Source organism: Falco peregrinus, chromosome 2 (genome assembly GCF_023634155.1).
Source record: "Falco peregrinus isolate bFalPer1 chromosome 2, bFalPer1.pri, whole genome shotgun sequence".
Taxonomy (NCBI): Eukaryota; Metazoa; Chordata; class Aves; order Falconiformes; family Falconidae; genus Falco; species Falco peregrinus.
In genome coordinates this window covers 32,037,095-32,043,094 of record NC_073722.1, presented here as the reverse complement: position 1 = coordinate 32,043,094, position 6,000 = coordinate 32,037,095, and positions in this window count along the sequence as shown.

Here is a 6,000-nt window from a genome sequence, read left to right as displayed (position 1 = left end):
AGTGGCCAGTTCGAGGCCATGTTCTGGATCTGTGCTGGAGCCAGCGCTGGTGGCTCAGGGAGGTGCCGGTGGCTGCTGAGCAGCGCTGACCCAGAGCCGAGGCCGTGTCTGCCCCTCACCCCCCAGCAGCGAGCAGGCTGGGGGGCACCAGCAGCTGGGAGGGGGCACGGCCGGGACAGCTGACCCCGGCTGGCCAAAGGGACATTCCGTACCGTATGGCGCCATGCTCAGCGGGTAGAGCTGGGGAAGGAGGAGGAAGGGGGCACGTCGGCCGTGATGGCGTTTGCCTTCCCCAGTCACGGTTACCCGTGCTGGAGCCCTGCCCTCCTGGGGGTGGCTGTGCCTGCCCGCCGGTGCAGAGGGGGAACGAATCCCCTGGTTTGCTTTGGTTGTGTGCGTGGCTTTTGCTTTACCTGTTAAACTCTGTCTCAACCCACAAGTTCTTTCACTTTTATGCTTCCAACCCTCTCCCCCATCCCACCAGGGCAGTGAGCGAGCAGCTGTGTGGGGCTCCGCTGCCAGCTGGGTTCAGCTGTGACATGTGAAGGGAGATGAAGGATGAGACAAATATCTAAGAGTTTTTAGATGAATCATTCTTCACTTAAATAGCATTGGCATTGTGTATCTTCAGAAGTTTCATTTTATAAGCTGAACTTCTCTTTGTCCTAGGTCTGTAGTTGTTAACACTAGCACAATCTTTTAAAAGTTTCAGAAAAAATCCTTTTGTTGGGTTCAGTGAAAGAATTGATTGTATCTTTACGCATTTGCAGAAGGGGCCTTTATTAAACCCAGCCTCTCATCTTCAGCCCTTCAAATAGTTCTGGAATTATATGAGGCAGGTACACAAAGCAGTGGGTAGATACCTAAATTTCTGCTTTCATCTGCAAGCGGTGGTGGGGTAGGTGGGTGCCTGGGCAATTCACCTTGTTATGGTTTTTATAGGCAGACTTATGACCATAAAAATTATTCCAGCTGAAAGAGGGATTTTGGTTTATGCACCTACCCTTAACAAGCATTTAATGCACCACAGGAGAATCGGGATATTTCCAGGGTAATGGTATTTGGGCACAAGGTACAAAGAGGCATGAGGTGGGCGTTTGGAGGGTAGCCTGATTATTTTTCTTTTCCTCTTGCTAACTGAATTAGCACATGGGGTAATAAAGCTTCCTTGAAAAGGTGCATAGGTATTTTATTACTCAAAATGCTGAACAGGGTGTTTCCTATCCTTGATATCAGCATCAGTGTAACTGACTCTGTCACATGCTGTTTCTCTGCACAAACCGGTGTGGGGCTGAATGCTATCCAAGCGCCAAGGATCTCCTGTGTGTTCTTACTGGATATGCAAGATAGGAAAGTGAAGCTTTTTATCTCCTTTTACCATTGGAAAGGCACGGAGGGTATGGTTGCAGAGCACAGCAATGTGGTTCCACGTGGGATAGAAGAGTTTGCACTAGAAGAGCCCAAGAAATAGGCTGGGCAGCAACGCTGCTGCCGGGCTGCCTCTGGACCCCGGCCCCAGGAGCCTCTGAGGTTGTATCAGCACTTGCCACAGTTATCTCTGCATGACTGTCACTTCTGCTGTGGATTTTAGCCTCTCTAAGGACACCTCACATGCTTTTAAACAGCGTATATGACCACTTTTAATTCTGTTAGTCCAAGTTTGGTACCTGAAGAATGTGGCCAGAATTACTCTAGGCTATGGAATATTTGATTTCATGTCTGTACTTTATGGCAGCTTTTCAGGTCAGTAAATTACCTCCTAAATATTGGCCTATGGTGCTTCTGAAGGCTGCTGGTGATTTTAACATATAACTTATTGCTTGGGATCAGGGACAGCTGAGCAGTGAAGATTTAAAAATATCTAGAGGAAAGATTTCTGACCCTCTACAGCTTCTCATGTTTGTTTAATGTAGAAAACACCAGGCTATTTTTGTTAGTGTAGACACATCTGGGTTTCCCCTATTGGTGTTGTAACCAACTGAATTGAAACGGTTAACTTGTCTTCCAGGACCGGCATGCTGTGGTTGACTCAAAAATGAAATCAGAAGAGCTATCCACGTATAGCTGGAGCTGGCTTGGAAGAGCAATGAAGCCCTGATGAGCAGACGTGAGCCTCTCAACCTTGTCAGCTGGGTAGGACAGTAGAGGGAGTTGGTAGGGGACAAGGAGTCAAGACAAGCGTTACTGCAACTAGCCAACTCTACAGAGCAGAAGGGGCTTTGGTCTTCCTGGAACAAGGTAAGGCATGAGTAGTGGTTTTGATTTATCATTCCCGTCAGTTGGTACTGGTGTGTTTTAGAAAGGCTGTCCTGTGGTCTACAAGCAACAGCTGAACATGCTGCTTTCAAGAAAGTAAGCCTTCAAAGCAAGCTCTGAACACATTTGGACTGCTGGGAGGCATCTCCTCCCATCATCCCATCATCAACAGGCTGGTGAAATCAGAGGGGCTAATCTTAGAGTAGTTGTTTAGGGGTGGAATGGAGTCTCACAGCCCACCAGTCTCTGTTCCTCTGCACAATTAATCTAAACAAGGTGTGAAGGATGCACTTGGGCACTGCCTAATGATCATCTTGGCTCTTTGGTGGTGTGCTTCCTGGCCTAACTTGAGCCCGTTTGAGTAAAAACCTCCTAGACAATGACCGGGCACCATTTGGGGTTTTTATGGACCAGGACTGGTCCAGATAAGTGGTACACGAGGCAACCGGATTTCCAGGAAGAGTTTAACTACTCACAGCCAGATAGCAGAGTCTGGTCTTCATTAGTTTATTAATACAAATCTAACCAGGGAGATTTGCTTCTAATTTGCACAATTAAAGATATGTGCTGTGTAAAGCCATGACTCAGGCTATGCCATAATGAACGGATCGAAAATGCTGTGCGGGTATCTCAGCTCCTACTTTGGCAGACTGTCATAAAACGGTGCTAGGCCCTGCTAATGGACTTGTGCTTTTTCCTGTTCAACTGGCAGAACTGATAAGAGCAAATAGCAATGCTGGGTATTAGGAGCTATCTAGAAGGCTGATGAATGATTAAGGAGAGGTCAACGTGGACAAATGAAGGAGAACAACAAGAATCAGAAAACGTGAACCAGGGAGGGAAGCAAGGTCAAGGAATACGTTAACAGAAAGGAAAGATCACTGAACACGGAGTTATAAACAAACCTGTTGCAGCCAGTTTTCTTCTAAGGGGTTATTAAGATGCCCAAAGGTGGATGGGTATCTATCTGATAGCACTTACCAAACAACCCAAGTTCCTTAAGTCAATGGGCACATAGCACTGGTGTCATTTAAGTTTGGAACCTCGGTGCTTCAGAATATCTAATCTACCACAAGTGGCTGAGGTTTTTGTTTGTTTTGGAGGTTCTGTTTGTTTGTTTGTTTTGCAAACACATCTAATGCTTACTGCAATGTAAGCACATACTGCAATTATGCAAGTGATTTTTTCCTCTCCATTTTGATTACTCATTACTCCCCATCTTTTCTGGTTTCAGTTAGCTGACACGGCTGCTTTTAACACAGATACCTTGTATCTAGGCATAGACTCACTGTTACTTTTTTTACTACAAATAGTAATGTGGCCTTCTGGCATCGGAATTAGGTCTTCTCATAAACATCCAAGCTGTGATGCATTTCCAGCACATCTATATCCCAGTAGCTGCTTTTTCTTCATTTACAATGTTCTGATGATTATTTAGGAATTGCTCCTGTCACCTAGACCCTAGAAGACAGCATAGGAAATTGCTCTGTGCTCAGGCTCCTGTCACTCTTTAGCTTCATTACTTTTTGTTCTTAAAAAATTCTGGCTTTTTCTTTCACTTCTGTTCTCTTTCTACATCCCACTCTTTTAATACATTTCATGTATTTATGGGAGGAAGGAAAGGGTGTGTGGGTGGAATTCCTCAGCTAAAGCTATTCAACCTGTTTCATACCTTTGTGCTGCATTTCATCTTGGATAAGGGTCAACAATCAGTTAAATGTCACAGTCCATTACTCAGTGGGGACAGCTTACACAGACAACAATCTGCTATAAAACAGATGTCTTCACAGATAATCCATGTTTCCCACATGCTTTTAAAGACCATCTATGCTTTCCCAGTAGCTTAAATGGGAATACAAAAGTCCCAACAGAGGTTATACTTACAATACATAGCCACTATGCCAGGGCTAATTTCCATGTATCGGCCCCTTAATCACTGAGTAAAATTTCTATTGCACAGTATTGCTTTTCAACATGTATTAATATATAACTAAGCATGTGCTCATACCTGTGTATTGGGATGTAATGTTCATCACTGTATGGACTGGAAAGCAGCACCATGCTGTGGTCAGTCACCTACACAAGGATGCCCACATTCAGGTTTGTCCTACTCCTACCTTGCTATGCAATTCAAAGCTGAACAAACTTTTCAGCATAGCTGCAAATTTTGCATAACCAGTTTGAATTGCATACTACATAACCTTAAAGTTATTAACCACTCAGAACTACTCAACAATGTCTTCTTTTTTTAAGCTTACCTTGACCTATCTCCCTTTCCCAATCTGTAGTTGGAATCCCATTCTCACTTTTTTCATAGCACTTCGATAGCTGGTATGTAGTAACTTCTCTCGCTTGTCACTTGCTGTAACACACATCCATTTACTTGGTGTAAACTGCACTAATTTTAGATAACTGGGCACCTATTTTGTAAATAACCATTCTGAAATTCTTGGTTGTCTCTAATTTATTTGCTACAGATGATTCCGGGCTGAACCAAGGGAGAAAGAAAAATGGCCATCACTTACACCACCTTAACCCCTACCTCTGTTGTTCAGATGTCTGGGCTTCTATGGAATGTGTTTAAACAAGCTGCATTTTAGCTCTATACTTGTGATTTCTTATTTCTTCACTCCCATTCTGACCACTCAGCATGGGCTGCAGAAGCTATAAACTTCAGTTATCTTGTTTCAATTGATGAAAAATAATCCTTGATACAGCAACTTTTTTTCCTTTTCCTCCTCCCCCTCTTCTGGGTGCAGTAGAACTATAAGATGCTTTGCTTAACTAACCATCCTCTCTTTCTCTCCAGGAATTGTTTGATTCTTTAGGTTGTCAAATAATAGCCCCTAGATCTTATGAGAAGTGAAGGATAATAATGTAACCATTATTATTTCAGCCGTAAGTATTGCTAGTTTATTGTGAAATGTTGCTTATCTTAATATTCTCCAAGTATATTTCGGTAGAACTTCTGACGTAATAGATAACAAACAAAGACCTAACCATTAACTGCTGTCGTCAAGAAATATATTGCAGCTTCAGCAATTGTCTTCTGAAACACAGATGTAAAATCATGTTTCTGGCAAACCTCCTCAAACTACTTAATTACTAAAGTTGAGAACATGGGTTTACTTTGGAGAGGAAAATGCAGTCAGCCTGACCACTAACACTCAAGTCTGACCTATATGTACACAACCTAAGCCACTGCTGTTCTGAGAACTCCATGATTTCAACACATGGGTTGCAATCATGCCACCATGGACAAACTCCCACGGGATCAATATTTCACTAGAGGCTTCAGTTTTGCTATATATGACATATGTAGTAAAACACATCTTGCACATGTAGCTTACTACAGGCAAGACTTGCCACATGTATGTCCAAATAGTTTTTTGTGACCGTCAGTTATGTGCCGTTTGGTATCAGACATCATGCAATGTTATGACAGTTGTTTACTTGTCTTCAAAGGTTGCACTTGAATTTCTGCAATCTATTTTTTACCATCTAAACCTGCCCCAGTTTTAATACAACTGCATACTGTTTTCTTTTATTACATGATAAAAGTAAAGTTGAGAGAATTCTTGAAATATCCATGCATTTGTGTTAAGGAATCCGATACAACCAAATTTAGCTGCACAAGTTTTTGCAGCTCAAAACAGACTAAAAAAATGATGGTGATACATTTACAATGGATACCAAAAGCACAGCACATAACCTCTGCAAATCAACACAGTTTAGTATGTAAAA